Below are 23,377 nucleotides of genomic sequence, written 5' to 3'. Positions count from 1 at the left end.
GATGGACCATAATGAGACTGGTGAATAATTTTGCTGAGCAAGGAACAGTCGCAAGAAGGCCTTATCATCGAAACCCACCAGTTCGGACGGAGGAAACGATCGCTGCTGTAGCTGCAGCTATACAAAGCAATCCAAGGGTTTCAACAAGAAGCTTATCTGCTCAACTTGGTGTCAGCCGACAGTCTTTGCAAACAATAATGCACAAAGATTTAGACTTATTTCCCTACAAAATTCAAATGGTTAACAAACTGAATGCAGCAGACTTGCCGATTCGCTTGGAATTTTGCCAGAAGATCCTGCAAATGGTGGAAGAAGACCAAAACATGTTAAACTGCCTTTTCATGTCTGATGAGGCCCATTTCGATTTAAACGGCAATGTGTACAAACAAAATTGTCGAATATGGAGTACTTCTAACCCACAGATACTCCACGAGACGGAATTGCATCCTCTTCGCGGTTCTTCACGCTGCATTGTCGGGCCTTATTTTTTTGAAGAAAATGGTCACACCGTTACGGTTACTGGAGACCGTTATTTGAAAATGCTGAAAGAACTTTTCTATCCAGAACTACGACGAAAGAGAATTCCTTTCAACTCTGTGTGGTTTCAACAAGAAGGGGCAACGTCTCACATAGCCCAGACTGTTATGACAGAGTTGCGACGAAAATTTCCCAATAAACTGATTTCAAGAAACTCCGAATTTCGTTGGCCCCCCAGGTCGCCTGACCTTACTGCAACTGACTTTTTCTTGTGAGGTTTATGTAAACAAGAAGTTTATAAAACAAAGCCAACAAATTTGGATGAACTAAAACAATCCATTCGGGCAACAATTGCGGCTATTCCTGTCGCAACTCTCAAAGCAGCAATGAACAACTTTTTACCAAGATGCCGCACTTGTGTCAACGAGCATGGGGGGCATTTAAATTCAATTATTTTTAAAACTAGTTAAGCTACATTTAATAAAATTTAATGACCTTCAACTTGAAAAAAAAAATAAATGAATTCCATACACTAAAAAAAAAGTTATTTGAGTTTCTTAATGTAGCAAAATTCATCAGCCACCCTGTATTTTTATTTCGCTGCTGGGAGAATGAAGGGTATAGTTTCGCGTACTCGGATCTGCGCAATACTTTAAGAAAAAATGTCTTAGAGCATAGCCGTATAAAGTCAATTTGGAAGCTTTAGTTTGGGGAAAAATTAGTCCCTTTTTTTTGCGTAAAATTTTTGCGCAACTGGTTTCAAAATGTTACATGGTCGATCTCCTGGGCAATGCTGCGATTACTACCAAGCCGATGAACCTCGATTATTTCTGTGATTTTATTGACTTTTTTGGCATTTTCTTTAACATCAAAAATATCTGAATGGAATAGTCGAAACCAAACTTGCACTAAATCAGCTGTTATAGTATCGGCACCGTAAACACCATTCACACTTTCAGCGGCCTGACTTGCTTTTTCGCCTTTATCAAAGACAGGTACCGAATTTTCTCTTTGTTGACTTCCATTGTTAGCACCTGTAACTTTCTATTAAATGGAACACACAAAAAATAGCAAAAGAAACAGAGCTTTAACTTTAAATTGTTTGATTGATACTTGACGAGGTATCGATTACTACAACCATCTACTGAGAAAATAATGCATTTCTTTTTCCCCAAACTAATATTTAACGAAATGGTTGATGCTAACGCAGGGTTCTAAAAAGGGCACAGGTAGGTAGGTAGGTAAAATGGCAAGTGTGCCATAGGCACACTTCAAGGAGCAGGTTTTGATACAATAATGTGGATCATTACCTGTGCAGAGAGAAATTGTTGGGAAGAGAAAACCTTCTACAGCCATCCAGTGCTGCTGATGTAGTGGAGGGGTGAAAAGGGATCTAGGCTGGAGAATTTATTCAAATCATACCCAAAGGGCACGCTAAGGAATCTCAAGCACCTAGCCGCCAGAGCCGGACATTTGCGGAGAAAATATTCAACAGTCTCTTTCTCTGTAGGATCGCCACAGCTTCTGCAATAGGGAAGGCCAAGTTTCTCCGCATGAGTTCCGATCACCCAGTGACCAGTGAACACCGCAATGAGTTTGGAAATTGAATGGCGGGCGATTCCCATCACATTAAGCGTTCTGTTTCTATCGTACTGGAGCCATAGTGTTTTCGAAATAGCATACGATGAGACAGACCTCCATCTGTCTCGCGATTTTTTTAGAAAGAAATTGTGTAGTTTCCCTTTAACAACCGACAAGGAGATACCGTTGTCTGAGATGGCGACAATTGTAACCGGTTCTGTCGACCCCTTCCTGGCAAGCTCGTCGGCAATTTCATTTCCCTCTATATTCCTGTGCCCAGGAACACATATAAGGGAGATGTTTCCTGCTCGATCGAGATGTTTGAGTTCCTCCTTAGAGGAGTTCACCAGAAGAGAGTTGTAATACGGCAACGACAGTGCTTTGATCGCAGCTTGGCTATCGGAAAAAGTATTAATGTCTCCCTTCCAACAAAGGACACACAATAATAAATAAAAATAAAAATAAGAAAATTAGTTGTTCTTACAGTTTCAGCTATATCAACAATACTTGGAGGTTTCGTCTCGAACTTGAATTCTAAGCTTCGAAATGAGAAACAGGTTCAGCTACATTTTGAGTTCTGCAAATGTTAGCACTTATCCTATTACTCATTATTTGACTTGGAACTATATACATTAAAAACAAGATATATCCGCATAATAAGTGAAATGAGAATTGAGAAATATGTTATAAAAATATGCTTTAAAAATAACACAAAAATATTTTCTTTAATATTAAAAAAAAAAATATCCCACTTTGACCCATTTAGAGTGCTCCAATCGAGTCCAAATGTATGACCGACCCCCACTAACTTTGGACGGCCGATCCACCCATACCAGTGGCAAACCCCCTGGAACTCCCCTGGGGGGTTTCCCATACAATCATTTCAAAATATCACCATTTTTGGCCTTTACGACCCAAATTGGGGGACATAAGAATTCGTTTTAGAGGTATGGTTCCTTCGGCAAAGTTTCTTATTTTGATCCCTAGAATATGATTTTCACAGAGCAATGGGCGATTTTTTTGCCTCCCCACAAATCGACCCGGCCTAATATATATATAAGTAATCCTTAACATTTTCGTCTCCCGAGTTTGGTTTATAATTTGGGTTAATTCAAGTAGAAAAAAACTGTATATACCGAATTTTGAATTGACCCCTAAAGTCTGAGTTGATGGTCGAGAAACCATTTTTCATAGGTTAAAACATTTACATACATACTCATCCATTGCTTTATATTTATTTACTCATAAGATTATTGTTCGGTTACGCAGCCGAAGCGAACAAGTGCAAGCAACGCTTTAACTCAATGGCTTCGCTCTCAGCTGCATACATATGCTAATATCTGCATACATGCCTACATGCATATTGTTACTTGCTCTGCGAAGCAAACAGAAATAATAAGACATTTTAGTATTACGCATTTATTTTTATTGTAGCCTTCTCGCCTTTCGCTCTATGCGTGCGAGCTGGCAAGTCTCTCCCATTTGCATCTCATAATTTTAAGGGGGCAGCTTGCTTTAGAGGCTTAAAAAAATCGATTTTTTCGTGGATTTTTTTGGGAAGGAAAGAAATATTCGATTGAAACGAAGCTTTCAGGTTTTATTATCATATATTTCAACAGTCTTCTCAAATTTTTTCATTAAAATATATGCCATATTATGCCTGGCACAAGCATTTTACCGAGTCACTTCGAGTGTGCATGTGTCGAGCGGCGGGAAAGATGCAGGTTGAATTTCCATCAAAAACTAAAACCCCAAAAAAAATTTTATTTTAGTATAGTATAGCTTCTAGTTAAACCAAGAAAATTAAACAAAAAGTGAGAAATTCAACAATTTTTCGCTAATTAAAAAAAAATGAATTTTTTTGGAAAATCAAATTCATTTCAGATTGTTTAAAAAGTGGGTCAGTCATAACTTTCTTAAGGTTTTTTAGGTTCAACTAGAAGAGAATTTAATTGCGAGTACAATCAATGTTATCTCGTGTTGATAGGACGTTTAACTTTTTCCCTATCTTTCCCGCCAAAATCGTAAAAATAAAAAACCGAGAAATCGCACGTCGAGCAATCCGGCCGCTCGTATACCTGCTCGACGCTTGCTCACAATTTCTTCTGTAACTCTGAAAATATTTTGAATTTGTTTCTGAAATTTGGAGGACACATTCTTGGATAGTTTGGGAAGACATTTATGCAAAAAACAAAAATCGATTTTCTGAAGCCTCTAAAGCCTTTAAAAGCTGCTTTTAACGGTGTATAAAATAATAGAGTATCACAAGGAATGCCGTACTAAGAAAGTAAAGCCAATTTAAAATTTTTGTAAATTTTTGCACTATAAAAAATTTGCCAATTCCCATTTTTTTATATTTTTACGAATTTTTTCAATGTTCCTCCTAACTATTTATGGGAATTTTTTACGATAAAATGAATAGATCAAATGACTTAGCTGAGCCTGAGCTGAATTTTTTAAATTCATAGATGGTTGAAAACAGTTTTAAAAACAGTTTGTTCCTATATATGTATTTACATATGAACACAGTAAAGCAATTCAAGCATTTAAAACGCTATACAAAATAAAAAAAACTATACAAAGCTTTAAAATTAAACAAAATCGAGTTGATTTTTAATACTTTTTTGGCTGCGGGTTACGTGAATTTTTTCCATACTTCAAATGCACAACATTTTTTTCTAAACGAGTATGGACGAAAGCACCGAATACCGTCAAAAAAACGAATTCCAAGGAATCAATGAAATTTTTGGGCGACTTATAACTTCAACTTATGGGCTATAAAATTGCATACCTGAAATTTTTCTAGAAATTCTCATTAAAATGTTTGAAATTTTTATGCAAGTTTAATGAGTTTTTGTTAACTTTTCCGAGTGTGAAACTTGTTTAAATTATTTAATTAAAATAAGAAATAAATAAATTGCAGGATATTTACAAATATTTGCGAACATGAGTACGCAACAGCCATGGTATACCCACATATCTATATATTACACCTGCATTTGCATAGGCGAATGGGAGCAGGTGATTACAAAATAATGCTGACCTCCACACCGAAAATGTCTGCCACAGACACACACACCATTACATTTGCTTTGCCTATTAAGTGTACAGGTAAAGTCAGCAGTTACATTTTTACTTACAAGCGTTAATGCGACGCCTAACCAACGTTGGCCAGTTTGGTTACACGACCATTAAATACGCTTTAAAATTCCATGAATGGAAGTGAATAGGAAGAAGCTGTTTAAGAGATGGCGAGTGTACTGTGCAGGTAAAGGTAATGTGGCCTATAGCATGGCTAACAAATTGAATATTTATTAGCTCCATTGTGTGGCATGCTACTATGTATGTACATACATAATGCCGGCAATGTTGCGCAACAAAATGTGGCATGTTATTGTTTTCATTTACAGTTTTTGTTGCTATTGTTGATGCTCGCTTGTAAAGCGTTTCTTGTGTGAAATATTGACTTTAACGTCACATGGTCATTCTCAATTGCTGCCAATGTTGCCAATTTTGTGCATAATATATGTGCCTATGTGTTTGTGTTAGTGAAAATTAACCTCTGAATTAACCTGCATGTGTCAAAGTTGCAAGTTAATTGGGATTGTGTGCAACTGATGTTTGTTGTTCATTGTTGTTGTTGCATTATCTGTATTTACTCAATACATGTACATGTGCATACATGTGTATGTGTATGTGCATAAACATGTATATGGGTAGCGCGGCTAGGTGTTACTGTAATTGATTGCCTGCCTTGTCGTCAGTCAACAACAAATATTTCATAGCTACATTCATGCGTGCGTTTAACATACAACAATTGCCACTGTAAATGCATAAATAATATTGAGTATGCATGTACGAGTACACCCAGTAGATTATTTTAGAAAAGTTCAACAAAATGTGTGACTTCAAATTGGCGCATAAGAGACACAAAGTCTCGTTCCCACGACAGTCGGTTCTATGTTACCGGAACGACCCGGATTTATATCCGGCCAAGGACTGTCACTTTAGTAGCAATCCCCATACATGTATGTATGTATAGTATGTATGGGGAATAATTATGCTACTACAACAACAACAACAAGAACAGACACAAAGTCTGGCAGTTCTGACTCGCCTATTGAGCGATTCTATGTCAAGTGAGTCAAGTATTTTGAACATTCTTGTAAATTTTTCTGAAAATTAGCTTGTCTATAGGCTTTACATGGTATAACAATCAGCAAAATTAAAATTTTTTGAAAAATATTTTATAACTTTCAGATTTAGTTAATGTTGGAGATTTTGGTACAGAGTTTTTTTTATAATATTTTCGTTTAAAATATAATTTGTTTTGTTTTCAAGAAAAAACTTTTATTTTTTTGGGAAAACTTTTGATATTTTTGATGTTTGAAAGAAAACTATAAGTTTTTGCTCGTTAATATCTGAAAACATGTTAAGCTGAACACTGATATCTTTCAACCTTCGCTATTCTTAGAAACTAAATAAGAAAATGTCTTTGGTCTTTAATGACCGACAACTAAAGACTAATGACTTTTTGAATAATACATTGGATAAACTGGCAAAAGAGAGATAGCAGAGGACGTAGATGGTAGAAATATTACCTTTTATGTACATTTTATATTTCTCTAGCCCCTGAAAGAATTAAATACTAGTTTTGGTTGCGTATACGCAGTGCGGACCAAATAGCAGATGAACGGTCGCATTGCAGTTGTTTTCAAATGAGTCTTGGAGGATTTAATGAACAAAAACTCCTACTAAACTTAAAAAAAACTTGCTGAATTTGCGGAAGTAACTAGGAAAGCCATTTCATTATGCCTAAAGAATATGGTTGTGCTCCAGAATATGGAAAATTTGGTTTGCATGTCTAAAATGCAAATGAAAACCTTTTTTCAGCGTATCATTATTGAAATAACCGTAAAATTAAAACAAGCAGAAGAGCGCAAAGCATCCAACTGCGAGATGAGTAGCAGTTAAGGGGGGAAACCAGTTTAGGAGGCCGACATTTTTGTGTTTTTCGTGAATTTTTCTAAGAAGGAAGGAATAATCGGAAATTGTGGAAACTTAGAGGGTATTTAATTAATATTTTTAAGTACACTCTTAAATTTTTTCAAGCTATTTCCGCCGGAAATAGTGGCGTTAAAGCATGCTTTTCATGTACGATCGTCATCCGAGTATTTGGCTGGTGAGCATTCCTGAAGTTGTAATTCTTCTCTACAACAACAGCAATATTTTTTTTTCATTCACAACATGTTTCCTAGGAATACGAACCTAATTTGATAAAATAATATTGAAAATTGCATGTTTTTGACGAGCTTGAACACAATGTCATTATTTCATACCATATTTTTTCATCTATTTTGCTGAAAAAAAATATTTTTAATGATAATATAATCCAAGAATTAGGTTCATATAAATTAGAATTAAATAAAGAACACTTCCCAACAATTTCATAACGATTGGTCGATAACTTTTTGAGCTAGAGTGCCCACCAGTTGAAAAAAGTCGTTTCGAGAAAAATGCCGTTCTACGGGTGGTCACCTAAGTGTTCATAGAATTGGGAATAATGCGAATTTACTTTTAAAATGTTTACCAAATATTCGTGAGTAGTTACACTAACAATTTATGCAATAAAATAATTCCGATTTTTTGATCAGTCTAAACCGGTTTCTCCCTTAAACAGACGATACCAGTTTTAAAAACGAACTCTCGAAGTTTACCTGAGACAAGTATGATAAGAGGTCTCTGACTGATGTGATTTCTAAAAGATTGGAAAGATCAAAATATTCATGTACACACAACCTTTTACGGAATGCTAATGTGTAATCCAGTATTCAAATCACTTTCCGACGATTTACTTAACGGTAGTATCGGGGTAGGATCGGTACATGGGCAGTAGGAGGTCTATATATATAATTGGCGCGTACTCTCGTTTTTGGGCGTTTATCCGAGTTTCTCCTTTTATTTATGACGTGCGTTTTTATGTTGTTCCCCAAATGGAGGAACCTACAGTTTTAAGCCGCCTCCGAACGGCAGATATTTTTTTATTACGAGCTTTTCTTATGGTAGAAATATACTCGGAGGTTTGCTATAGCCTGCCAAGAGGCGACCGCAATAAGAAATAACTTTTTCTTCATTTTGGTGTTTCACCGAGATTCGAACCTACGTTCTCTCTGAATTTCGAATTGGTAGTATCGCACCAACCCATTCAGCTACGGCGGCCGGTTTAGTTCGGGTTAAACTAAACAGAGTTGTATGCCTTCGATGTTTACTTCCTGTAGAAAAAAACTGAATGAAGAAAACCATATGTTATGCCATTCCCAAGTTCAAAACCGAATATCCACGGTTCGCAGATGGTGCTGTATATTTGGATGGATTAGAGGAGCCTCGTATTATGAGTTGCTGAAACCGGGTTGTGTCATTAACTCCTTAACCTACGATTTAGGCTCGAAGGTGTTGAGCCAAAATCGCATACAAGCTCGCGCATTTCTTTAAATCATCTGGTTTCAATTCACACAATGGCACACGTAATATTCACTTCTGGCCCGATCACCGTACGCGGGCTATGCCAATAATTGCAGCTCAAGAGATTAATAGAGAATCCTTCGGGCAACAAGTCATTAAAGTGAAGTGCGTATTGAACCAAAAAACAATCGAAATGGCAGACCAACTACGAATTTTGTGAAACCACCTAGATTTTCCATCACGAAGTTGCTTGGTCACATGCTGCGCAGCTCGCTAAAACTTACTTGGAAACCAGTGGATTGAAAGTACCATCCTACCCACTGTCTAGCTGAGACATTGTATTTTCTGACTATTACTTGGAATGCAGAATACCTTGCCTGGAATGGGCTACACTTTAATTAGAGTTATCAAAAATTTGAGTCTATGCTTCTTGTCCTGTAAAGATTATTTCTTCTATTGGGATAAATTAATAAGCACCATCAAAGTTGGGAAGAAGTATCACCGTCCAAGGGAAAGCCCTTTAAATAAAATATATTGTATTACCTTATTGAAAACACATAGAGCCGCAAGCCTGTACAACCAACCAATACATAGAGCCCAAGCTAGCTGAGCACCTAGTCAGCAAGCCTTATGAAAGCAGGTGTCGAGAGAAATATGCATCTCTATTGCACGGCAAACTGCTTTGAAACTAGTCGGTTTTTCTACATGGAAAGCATTTATGACAGAAACATGTATATATATATATATATACATATGTGTACATAAGTACATATGCATATAAGCATATTAGTATAAACAAATAAATATTTTTTCCATACAAATTCTTATGGGACTTATGCAACAATTTATGACTGTAAAATTGTAACTATTTCACTTTAATGATATATTAATTAAGTGTTTCATAATAGAGTTTATGCCCACGAACAATTGGAATTTAAATTGGAATGCAAAGCAAAAAACAAATGCGAACATTCACTGATTTTTCAATATGGCTGAGTGGCTTGGTGAGTTTTAAGGCATAAGTGGCTAAGTGGAATGAAAGTATTGTAGTGTAGAAAGTATGAATGTGTACTATAATATGTAATATATATATGAATTCGAAAGCATAATACCGATTTTTACATAGAATTTGTAATGCGAGGGTTGCTTATTATATTTCTGGTTTTGGCCATTTCTAGTAGTTTCAGACGTGATTTCATATTTACATTGTAAAGTTTGACAAATTTGATCATAAACGCACTCAGAACGTTTTAATGTGTGATCCGTATTAGTGCAGTTTACAGTGGCTTTAGAAATGTATCTGGACAAAAAATTGAATTAAACCGTGAAAATTTTTGTGCGATTACTTTTTCCAAATTTCGACGTGGATTAACAAGACAAGAATGCAGCGATGAACTAAACGCCTTATACACCGATAAGCACCATCCTTCAGCACTGTAAACAATTGGTGAAATGAGTTTTGTCTCGGTTGTACGATAAAAATCGCAGTTGTAATCGTAGTGGTAAGTGTCGTAATACAAAACACATAAAAAAAAAAAACAAAAAAATTCTCAGAAAATAAATCTATAATAAGACAAACAAAAAATTTAATGAAATAATATAAAATCGCAAATTAAATCCAAAGCACAAACCTGGATACAAAAACATTGCTTTACTCGAATATGCTATTGTGGCGCTTCTAAAAAGGGTACAAATTCTTTCACGATTACAAAAAAATAATTAAAAATTGGCTATTCCCTAAATTACATCTATCTCCACATCTGAAAGAATATCGAAGCTATCGAAGAAACAGCAGAGCTCAAACCGAAAAATTGCAACCTGCATTGAAATCTGTGAAAATAGACCACCTCATACGGCGAACTGAAGAGACTCTTAACCAACGCATAAAATGACAAGCACACTCCATTTCTATTTATGTTCGAATCAACAATTACATAGAGAAGGATATCAAAAATTCTGTAAGTAATTCATTTCATCACAATATTACCTAAATTGAAACGAGGAAATGAACTCTCACTATTAAAATATGCAACCTCAACAACATAGTAACAAATTAAATGCAAAGCTGCGATATCAACAAAGGTCTACGATGCGACTCAAACTGGACCCCTCAAGCTTAACACATGGACATCTCATAACAAACTATGCACTAGCTTTATGCCCTAATTGTTCTACCACCTTAACTGTTACAATGACACATTTAAAACAACCAAGCTCCTGCCAGCCATGGCAGCTCTTAATTACGGAGATACCAAGAAATTCCTTCCTCTAATTATACGGAAATTATTTCATTTAGGTAAAATTAAAAAAAAAAAACGTAATATATATAAAATAAGATAGGGTATAACATACAAATTAAAGAAATAAACATCTGTCAACACCCATGTCAATAACAAGGCAACCGCCTTAGTATTGTTGTAGCAGCATAAAAATTTCCCATGCATATACGAGGAATGCTCCTGAACTGACAGTCCTTGGCGGAATAACTACGAGAGTCCTTCCATTTGTGGGAAAACATCAAGACGCACACCACAAATTCGAAAAGGAGCTCGGTCAGACAATCAACAAAGGATGTAATATCCATAGTTTCCTTTATAAATATGTTCTTTTTAAATTTTATTTGCAACTAATTTTTAATAAATATATAAATAAAATCACATTGGAACATATAGAGACATTTAGTCCCAAGAAAAAAACTATAATAAAATTGGAATATTCGTTGTGCTGATACTAAAGGTTTTGACCCTGAAAGTCCGCAAACAGGCATGAACTCTCGCTTTTGCTGAAAGATAATCAATAATTATTGGGTATGGAAATAACTTTCCGTCCTTTTTAGCCAAAGTTACGAATTATTTAAATAACTAAATAGCACACGATATTATGTGAAGGACGTGCAATTGGAAGCTACAACTTTACTCCATCTTTCAGACAGCATACGAATTCTGCTGACGAAAAATTCGGGTTTTTTTTTACTTTATTCGTTCATGGAGTCAGTTTGCGATGCTCTCGTAAAAAGTGAACCGCTTTCCTACAAGGGCTGACTGAATTGATCGGAACGGATGGTAATTCGAAGGTGCAATGTCTGAGGATTATGGCGGGTGGGGCAAGATTTCCCAATTCAGTCCCTCTAAATGGGCCGATTTAGTACCGTGTGACCTGGCGTTGTCATGCAGGAAATCAATTTTTCATGCCCAGTTTCCCATTCCGGCCGATTTTCTTTGAGAGCTCTAGTCCAACGCATAAACTGCAGTCAATCGGTAACAATCGCCAGTGATGGTTTCAGAAGGTTTGAGGAGTTCGTAACAGATGACACCTTTCTGATCCCACCACATGCACAACATAACCTTTGAAGTATGAATACTGTTTTTCGCTGTTGATGAACCTGGTCCATTTTTCATCGCCAGTGACGATGCGATGCGGAAACCTTTTTTTTTTTTTCTGCCGTTCAAGAAGCATCTCATACCTCACCAAACGTTTCTCGATATCCTCTGATATCTCCTTCAATTGATGTGGCACCTGCTTTCTGGACCACTGCCATCGCGTGCAGACATTTACCAACAGCTGATATGTCCACACCCAACGCTTTAGACATATCATTAAGGGTTCATCCAATAATTGTTGTAGTTGAGTATCTTAGGATTTTTTCGGTGCCCCTTCGCAATCTTGACGTGATAACTCACGTCGAAGTTGCCACTTTGGAAGGGTCGAAACCATTCTTTACAAATTTTATTTTATGGTGCGTGATTAACGGAAATAGTGATTAATAGACGACACGTTTCAGCTGCACTTTTCTTTGAAAGGTAATATTGAAGCATGACTTCCCGCAAATGCTGTTTTTCGGGACTAACGTAGGCATCAACATTTCTGACGTCAGTTAAAAAAGGATATGTACGCTTCAAGCGAATGTGGGATCGGTACCTCACATGTGCACCTTTAAATGACCAGTATATTACTAGCGCGAACAGAAAAGTAGTATCAGCAGCGACACCTCTTTCACGAGGACGGGGAACTTATTCCCATACAAATAAATCAATTTTTGGTATTAGGGCAGGTAGATCGCTTTTACCATTCATCTTTATTTTCCCTAGGAAGAGGCACAGTCCGCTTCTCATGAAAGGATCACTTCCAGAATCGCTACTTCAGTTATTAGAAAGGACGGATTCACACTAATTTGTTTACCAAATGGTTCAAGCATTTCCTTGCAACAGGAAAATCTTCTGAATCAGCACCCGTGTTGCTTATTTCAGACGAGCATGCAAGCCAGGCAAGAAACACTGAAATCATGGATCAATACAGTTCAGTGGCTTTGAAATTTGTGTTTGGTCTCTTTTCAGACTTCGTATTGCGATGTATTTTAATGTGTTTTTTGTTTTTGCCGAACATTTTATTCTATCTGAACGCCCTCAAAATCTCCTATAAAATTATGAAATTTTTTTAATTTCGTACAACATTATCGTCAAGGCTCGACATATTATTGCGAAATACCACTTGATGGCGCGTATGTGCGCTATTAAATAATACAGTTTACTGGGTAAAAATAATACAAATTATAAACAGAACGTGGCAATCGTGTTGTGGTTTTGCAAGCTCATTGTACGGTTATCACTTAAATTAGTGTATCATTGTTGAACATATTTTTTCCATTCATTATTCGCTCAAGCGCTTTATTATGCAAACAATAACAAATCATAAAATTACGACCAAAAAAACGGTCGTGCATGTGTAAAAAAAAAAGAGTGAGCTTGTAAAAGAATGTGTCAGAAAATATGTCTGAAATATATTCGAAATATGGCGGCACTTTGATGTAATTTATATAAACTTCATAACAAATATTATATTTGTTAATTTCAACAGATTTGCTGTAATAAATTAAATATGTACACTTGTGACATTTTTCGCTTATGCCAGCAACATAAATTATTGTTACAATTAAAGGATTTTGTATGATATTTATGATTTTCCACTTCAAAAAAAGTTGCAATTTTTTCTAACTACTCACAACTTTTTCAGTTTTATTTTTATGTCTATTTATAGTTTTTTCGCAATTTTTTAGACTATTGATTATCGTGTTACAGCATAAATAATGTAAATTATTTAATTGAGTTTGGCCAAATATTCGGTGTGGTTACAATTGGAGTTTTTAGAAAGTTAAAGGTAAATTAAACAAATCAATTAAAAGTACACAAATTGAATTAAATCACGTGGCGAATGCAATTTCTATAGACAATTTTGATAAAACAGATTTTCCAATAACGCCCGTATTTCAATTGAGACGTATGCTAAATTGAGAGTGTACATATTTATGGGCACTACAGGCATTACGTGAAATTTATGGAAAGCAATCACAGATATTTCATACTAATTGAAAAAGAAGAAAAATATGTGAGTGTCAAACATTTTCTGTGAAAATCGAAGTGTTAAATTGTACAGGTTCAATTGAAAATTTAACACAAGTGCGTGTTCCGAAATTCACAGGATATATTTTCAAAATGAAATTGTAATTAGTTTATATTTTTTTACTTTGTGTAAGGGAACATATATTGGTGGAAGCGAGTGTTAATACGAGTATTGGCGCAATATACAGAATACAGATATGTGGCCGACATCAGACCGTTAACGGCGCTCAGCGATTTTGAAGGAATTAACTGATTTGTGGCATAATAAGGAATATGACAGCTACTTGTTTATAGGAAAAGGCGGCAAAAGCTGAGATTACATTGGTGATATATGAAAAGAAAAATCAATGTAGCCATTTATCGTGTTATTTCGTTGCTGTCTGAATGAGCGTAAAATTAGTGTAAAATGAGTGGGCAGAATTTTACTGCCGAGTCCCTGATGACGTGACAGCCGAAGTTACTCTCATAATTTGGCTCAGAGGGCCAAACATAATAGAGCCTTGTCTACATTCTGCCAAAAAAAATATCGAGAATTGTTCATTTAACCGTCGACCTACCGCAACGCAGAATTTTTGGTTGAATTTGAAGCGCAGTTGCGGTCAACATTTGCATGAAATAATCTTCAAACATTAAATTGTATGGACTGTGCTATCGATTTAAATAAAAATTGCATGCATTTTTCTAAATTTTACGTATGTTTTTTTGAAAAACTTTCCTATAGCTCTTAAAAAATCTTAATTGGTTTGTGCTGAAATGTAGGTACAACTCTCCTCTATAATGTCGCAGAGTTTGAGCGTCATCTGTCTATTAGCTTGTTTTTGGCATTTAATTATATCAGTCAACTGCAGGTATGCGCTGCGATTTTCACTATGGATAAAAATATCGAACGAAGAATTTGTCTTAAATTTTGTATGTTTGAACGGGGTTTCGTGTGCCGAATCGTTGAACATTTTGCGAAAAGACTATGGCGAGTGAGCTTTATCAAAAATATGGGTCTACGAGTGATATAAGGCTTTGGCAGAGGGTCCAGAGGTCGTGGAAGTTTTGCTCTGATTTGGTCGCCCATCAACGTCGTCAACGGATGAAAATGTCACCAAAGTCAAGGAAATGGTGCTGGAAAACCATCATTTAGGTTCGAGGGAGGTAGCTTATGTCTTTATCGTGTCTCACGAATCAATTTGCAGCATTTTACACCATCAACTGGGCATGAGACGCGTGTCTGCTCGATTCGCCCCAAGAGAGTTGAATTTCGTTCAAAAAATTCATCGGAAGAAGGTGGCTGAAGACATGCTTGAGCAGGTGAATTTGAACCCAACGTTTAGCCAACGCATCATAAGAGATGACGAGACGTGGTTATATGAGTTTGACATGCAAATCAGTCAACAGGCGGCTGAATGGCGCTATCCACGTGAGTTGAAACCCAATAAACCACGTCAAAGTCGGTCAAAAGTGAAAGTCATGCTACTCAGTTTCCTTGATTCTTATGGTGTTGTGCACTCGGAATTCGTTCCAAATGGTTCTACGCTAAATAAAGCATATTGCTTTAAAAGCTATGCGACATTTGAGAGAAAATGTGCATAGGAAATGACCCCATTTGTGGAAAGAAAACTCATGGATCTCGTACCATGATAACGCATCGTCTTACAAGGCTCATATTGTGAACACTTTTTTGACCAAAAACTCGACAAGCATCATCGAACAACCACCGTATTCGCCGTATTTAGCCCCTGTGACTGTTTCCTTTTCCCAAAACTTAGATTGCCACTCCGTGGACGCTGCTTTGAGTCGATAGAGGCCATTAAGGAGATGAAGAAGATTCCTTCAAACACGTTTAAAAGGTGCTTTGATGACTGGACTAATTGTCGGCATATGTGTATTACTTCGAATGGAGCCTATTTTGGAGACGACAAAATACATTTTGATGATTAAACAATTAGCTTGTGTTTCATTGAACAATTCCCGGTATTTTTTTGACAGAATGTATATCTATATGTATATATCTGCCGGTAAGACTTTTCTTCTACCAGTAACAGCATTTATTTTATTGAACAATTAAAGTTACAGAGAAGTTCGGTTGCACAATATAATATTATGGTAAGCGTTTTTACTGGTTAATGAAAATTAACCGAGTGACTCTTAGACTACATCATACTTCGCTTCAGTCCTCTGTTCGTTCTTATACTCCTGTGTTCGTCAGTTCGCTGTGTTGCATTTGGTTACGTTAAAGTGTTAAAAGGTGAGTCCGCTTCTCGTTGTCTTATGTCCGTCTGTCACTCCTACATATATATCCATAGTTAGCGCTTGTACCCGTTTTGGGGTTTTGGCCGAGCTCCTCCTACTAAATATTTATGGTGTGCGTCTTGTTTCAGAAATGGAGGGACATACAGTTTTAAGCTGATTCCAAACGGCAGATATTTTTTTTATGAGCCGCGCAGCAATCCATTTGGCTACGGCGGCGGCAATGCAATAATCACTGATAATAACAAATTAGTAAAAAATGGAGCGGCTTGCAACGAAACCATGCTGAATGGTGAAAATTATGCCTGGTGAATCGTGAAGCCTTTTTCATGATTTCTACTAACCTTTAAATATTAAATCATCCACTTAAAAATTAACGACGTTCCTCTATTGAGTTCTGACAATAGAATGATTTTATTGGTAAAACGAAAAATATGCATAAGCGAAGACGCTTATTATTTAATGGAAATATCCTGTTATTTCACCTTTAATCACTTATCGTGTGATTTCAGAAATAGCAGATAAAAGTGCAATAAGCGAAAATGGTCCGAAAAAATTATGCTAGGTTAGTTATAACAATAATGCATACAAGAAAGTGCAAAAACAGTGGGGATAGGTAAACGGGAGCGCCAATGGAGACCATAGCGACGTTGGCGACGGAAACAACAACTACACTGATGAGAGAACAAGAATGATAGAGAAACACATTACGCCTTCCGAATTCGCGGTGTCGTTAGAGCGGAAGGAAGGGGAATTACTTGTTTGTGCAGAAGAAGAGTAGTCGAAAGCAATGAAAACAACCAAGCACAAGAAATTATACACACATACATATACTTTCCTGCTACGGCATCCTCCGCTTAAACACGCAAACAAACTGCATTTAGAGGCTTTATATTAATTTGTGCTTTCACAATTTAATACACGGCACTTCGTTTTCATTACTTTGATTAGTTTAAATCTCACAAATCAGAATACTAGCAAGCCATTCACTGAATTTTCACAAACATGTAATTTGCCCTACTTTTGTTTGGTTTGTATTGCGAATTCAGCTGGCGTCGGACTTGTCAAAATAGCGAAAAATAAAGTAACTGTTTTTTAATGGCGCAACCATAGTACTCGATTCGCCTTGATGAGAGAAAGACTTGGAATTCGAATATTCGATAATTGTAACGACAACTTCAGGTGAACAAGGCCCTTTACAGCAAAATAAATATATATTTTTCCAAATATTGTAATTCTTTAAGAAATGTCAAAGGAATTTAAAGATACACTTTTCAAAGGACAATGTTTTACTAATATATATTTGTACAGGAAAAAATCGAGCGATATTTTTTTTTCCATTTCGTACTCCTACTAATAGTATTAATATTCCTTCGCTTAATATCAATTTAAATATCATAAAACGACTATATATACTTAAAACCATTTTTGAAAATTTGATTGTTTGTAAGTTCAAAGAACTTCAAAAAGTTCAGTAGATGATAAAATTAAAAACTGAATGCGCATATTTTATAAAATAAGATCCATAGTTTCAGATGCATGTGAGTTTTATTTCTGGATAACTTTTACTGACGCATCTTGATACGAGTACCATGAGTCATCACAGAAAATTACTGCATGCACTGTGGGCAAAAGTAAGGTGAATTTATTTGTCAAACTTCGCGGGATTAAAATTTCGCTCTAGTTATTTTTTTCATGAGTTGGCAGCACTGTTAATAACATCTGGGTAATATATTTACGCTTGTGTTTACCAAACGACCAAGAGTGCATTTTTCGATTTTTACAATGTCTGATTTGATTGAGCAGAGAAGTGCCATCAAATTTTGTTTGCGGAATGAAATTTCGGCTGCGGAAACGTTTAGCATGTTGCAGAAGGCATTTGGTGATTCGACCATGTCGCAGAAAAATGTTTATAAGTGGTACAAAGACTTCAAAGAGGGTCGAGAACGTGTTGATGACTTGGAGCGCTCCGGACGACCATCGACGTCAACAGATGACCAACACGCCAATAAAGTCAAGGAATTAGTGCTCAAAAATCGTCGGTTGACTGTTAAAGACCTTACTGATATGATCGAAATATCAGAAGGATCTGTGAAAACCATTTTGAAAGACCATTTGGGCCTACGAAAAGTCAAATCTCGTTTGGTACCGAAAACTCTCAATTTCTTGGAAAAAAGTCGTCGCGTTGATGTGTGTGAAACAATGCTTTCATATCGTGCTAAAGGCGAGGCCAGACCGAAAAGAGCACGTCAAAGTGGTTCAAAAATAAAGGTCATGATGACAGTTTTTTTCGATTTTCGTGGTGTGGTGCACTATGAATTCCTTCAACTTGGCCAAACTGTTAATAAGTAATATTATTTGAGCGTTATGCTTCGTTTACGTGAAGCAATTCGTCTAAAACGACCAGAATTATGGGCCAACAACTCTTGGTTTTTGCATCACGATAATGCACCGTCTCACACTGCACTCGTTCTTCGTGACCATTTCGCCAAAAATTCCACGCATATCGTTCCGCAACCACCGTATTCGCCTGATTTGGCTCCGTGTGACTTCTGGCTATTCCAAAAACTCAAGAGACCGCTCCGGGGAACGCGTTTCGAGTCGATTGAGGAGATAAAAGCTGAATCGAAGAAGGTGCTGATGACTATACCGGAAATGGACTATTTGGCTTGTTTCGGGGATTGGAAAAAGGCATAAGTGTATTTCTTCGAGAGGGGATTATTATTATTATTTGAAGGGGATGAAATTGATTTACAAGAATAAATAAAGATTTTTCATTTTACAACCAAATTCACCTTACTTTTTGCCCACAGTAGTAATTCAAAAAAAAAAAACAATATTGAGTTTTTTTGCAATTTCGAAAATGTACACATCATAGTGTCCGATTTTAGCCGAAAATCACTATATCCTATTAGGCTCTCAGATGAATTCCCAGTTTGCTATGAATTGGAAAAATTATAAGTTGCGGGCTTACTTAAGAAGCCTACAGTAAGGGTTCTGCTCCTGGCGAAATTAAAAAGCTCCCCACTGAGTAACTGAATTTAGCAAAAGGCAGGGCTTAAATACAATTTTATGGATCTTAATAGTATACTTAATTCTACGCCACACCTCCTACAAATATTTGCATTTTCTTCCAACAGCTACAAAGGTACAGCTACAATATTTTTAATTTAGCTGAGTTTGTCTAGCTGATAACAGACATAATATACAGGGTACTATTTTTGCTTATAATTTTCCATTATCGTACATTATTTGTTTAATCTAATTATTCTTTGTTTTAATTTTTACTTAATTATAATTTTCATTTTATTAACATTTTTTCCCCCTTAATACTACCATAAAGTATTACAAGTTCTAATGCATATGTGTATAGTATGTATGTACTAACTATGTATACTTTTAAATTACTATTCAGTGGGCCTGGTTACAAAAATAAATTTTTAAAGTACTTGGGTACATATAGTACATACATATAAAACCAGGTAATCATATACGAATACGTGTTTTTGTGTGCTCTATCTCCATTTGCTCTTACTTAAAACCTTTTTTTTAACTTACATACCATCAAGTTTGTGTTATTGTGATCTGTTTAATTGAAACCCCCACTCAAGTGAAATGGTTCTATATTAACCTGTTCCTTGGAAAGTAGTTGAGAACTTACTTAACTGAGGGGCGCCAAATCTCGGGCACTGCGGACTCTATTATCACAGAAACTAAAACGCAGGTAAAACACAACTCAGCGATATGATAAGGTTTCTATAGCCTTCTACGTATGGAAAAGTATAGGTAAAGCAAAAAGAAAAGAGCCGTATGGGGTCTACGTTCCATTGCTATTTATATCTACATGACGGTTGTTAGGCATACGCTCCTATATGGGGTGGTCCTGTGATGACCTGTTCTGCACAGGACGCTTATATCAACTTTCTAATATGCAAATATCTAGTTCGATCTTCGTAAATGGCGCTCCGAACTACACCACTCGAGGCTTAATGTGCAGCTTTAAATTTCCGGTAGTTCGGTTCAGTAAACACAACTATTTACCTTTATCATATTTTCCACAGATCGGTTCATGCATGGCATGCCGCGCAAAACTGCAAAATTATCAAACTCATGTGATTTGAAAATAACCTTACAAGAATATATGTATTTATTGGTGAAACATAGGCCTGACGTTGCAAAACTCGTCGTCATTTTGTTTCCTGGTTTATTTGTACCTGGAACAAGGCCACAGGCATATATTACAATTATTATTTCAGAAGCAGCAAGTATGGTATGAGAACGGGCGACCGCCGTTATCGAATGGATTGGTGCGTGGCTACCTTTTGCAATATACGGAGAACGTAGATTCAAATCTCCGTGAAGCACCAAAATAAAGAAAAAGGTTTTTCCTATAAACGGTCGCCCATCAGCAGTCAATGGCAAACTTCAGAGTGTATTTCTGCCATGAAAAATCTCCACATAAAAGAATATCTGCCATTTGGAATCAGCTTAAAACTGTATGTCCCTCCATTTGTGGATCAAAGACGAGACACAACAAATTGCAGGAGGGGCTCGGCCAAACTCCCAAAAAAGGATGTAAAAGCAACAATTATATATATGTACATATATATAGGTTTGAATATGAAGAGGTCAAAGTGGAGCCCTCCTTGTGTAAAATTTCCATTTTAACAATTCAACAAAGACTAGTTTGGGAGCGCTTACAAACTTAAAGGAAGCAACTCTCCTGTGGTCGCCGTGGTCGAATGTGTTTGTGCGTGACTACCATCTAGGCAGTGGGAAGGCTTGAAACACGCCACGGTGGCTCCTCGGCATGCAATCCACGTAAAAAATAATCTGCCTTTCGGCGACGCCATAAAACTGGAGGCCTTTCCATTTGTAGAAAAAAGTCTCGACGCATATCGCAAATTTGAGGAGGTGCCGGCCAGACATCCGCCACCATTAATATGGTAATTTTAATGGTTGTACGTATTAGTGCCTTTATGCACTGCGACCAGATTGGTCTATTGTGCGCCCCTAAGGGCTTAACTTTAACTATTTAGTGTCGCGAGGAATAGAACCAGCTTCTTATCAGGAAGCATTAGTCTGTTTTCATCCTGTTGTAGGTACGAGCCCAGGCTTCTGTGTCTGTTGTGACCTAATGCGTCATTGTTGGTGATTAAGTGTTCCATGAACTCCTCTTCATCGCAGCAGAACCTGCTTAAACTAGTGCTAGATGGTCTTATTGTATTGAAATGCTTATTGTAGACAAAGTGGCCTGTATGTGCACACAAAGTAATCTCAGGCTCTTTGTATCTAAGGATATTGGTAACCTGTTTAAGGTTGTTTTTGTTAAAGTCGAAAAATGGGGTTAGTCCAATCCATTCCACCCTTTTTTGGCATAAAAGTCTGCCTTCTCGTTTCCTTCGTGTCCCTCATATCCTGATAACCAAATCAGGAAAACCTAATTGGGAGTCGCCAGTTTATTCAGGGTATTGTACGATTAGTATTAAAACAGGCATCCAGGGACTATGACACCCATATGGCACATCTTTAGCTGTCATCTAGGCGTTGGATCCCTTCGCTGCCATCTCAACCTAAGCCTGCTTATCTGAAAACATTGGTTAGAAGGAAATAAAATGCTGTGCCCAAATCTCTATGCCATCCCAGCTACAGTGAAATATGATTAGCTGAAGGCATCCATAGGGTGGACGCGCAAAGCCGAGACGAAAGTAAAGACAGTAGATGGAAGCAATAAGCTTTAAAACTGGATGCAATAATTTCGTATCAAATAGGACACAGTAGAAGCTAATCAGAGCTAAGAGCAAAGCTGATCAATGCGAGAAATTCAGTTTGACAATGTTTTTCGTCGTTACATCGCGCTGAAACGACTTATGCTACTCAGTCACTTTTCATAACAGTTGGTTATTAGGTATTTTGAGCAGAATAATAAATATTGGTATTTTCTTTAAAGAAGCTTTTTCGCACCCTGCTTTTTCTCACCCTGCATTTTAGTACCAGTAAAAATAAACTATCATAATTGAATTTTAGCCTTTGAAAATCAGTTGGAAGTGAAATTATTAGATACTTTCCAAATTATTTTCAATCTAAGACTTGGCTCAAAATATTCTTCATCTGACATATCCCATTTGACTTCATAACTCCTGCGAAAGCATACATAAATAAAGTTACGGACGCAAGATTCAGTGTTGATTCGTCACTCTGTGAGACCTAATTTTGATCAGCGCCGATCGGTAGCAGCTTTGCGCTTGACTCGAGCTTCAGTGTCCATTCTGCAGCCGCCTTCAGGGAAAGTCGGCGGGCGTGGAAAGAAGAGAAAGCAAAAGGAATTTACAAATTTATTATATTTTTTTGAGTTGTGTGTCATACAATTGTGGTGCGCGACTAGCTATTTTTTTTTTTAATTTATCGAGCCTCGGAAAACAAGAGATTTTAGTGAAAAGCCGCTCTTATAGGGAAGGGAATGATGCAGTTCACGGATAATGGATTACAAATTTTGAACATATGAAGCAAAATTGTGAGATTAATTTTAACTGCCATGCCATCGGGGATTCGGCAGCAGATTTGTGAACGTCCATTTTACACTTAATCACATACTTGCTAATCAGTCGTTGTACAGGAGGCATCGAATAACATGAGTGGTGGTTGGGTTGATTGTTTTTTTTTTATCACCAACACAGCCTCAGAGCGTACGTGACGTCACGTTTGCTGAGTTGTGCAGTATTACCAACCATTTGCTCTTCGCAATAAATTTAGTGCTTTTTTATACCGAAAATGCGAAAATTTTGAAGTTTCGAGTTTGTTTCTTTTTTTTAATTTAAAGCTACCGAAACTTTAGGTTAAAAAAAACTGTATTATTATACAAAAGAAGTTTAAAAAAGGCTACTCTGAGAAGATTTTAGTGCTAATGAAAGTTTTTTTACTCTTATAAAATTTGATAATTTGAAAGTGCAAATTTAATTTTTGGCTCCATTTAAGGTTATGCAAAAATATTAAATGCCCCTCTCTCAACTCTTCTTAAGATTGAAAACCTTTTTACACATTTTAAAAAGCCTTTGAATTTATTGAATGCGAATTAAAACCATAGAGGTGTAATCGTTTCTTCCGGTCATGAATCCTTAGTGAGACATAGGACATTAAGAGTTATATTCATTGTAAAAATAAACAACAAAACACCAGAAAATACTAAAAAAACCATACTGACATTTTTACAAAAAGAGTACCAT

This window comes from Anastrepha ludens, chromosome 3 (genome assembly GCF_028408465.1).
Source record: "Anastrepha ludens isolate Willacy chromosome 3, idAnaLude1.1, whole genome shotgun sequence".
Taxonomy (NCBI): Eukaryota; Metazoa; Arthropoda; class Insecta; order Diptera; family Tephritidae; genus Anastrepha; species Anastrepha ludens.
This window is presented reverse-complemented; position numbering follows the sequence as displayed.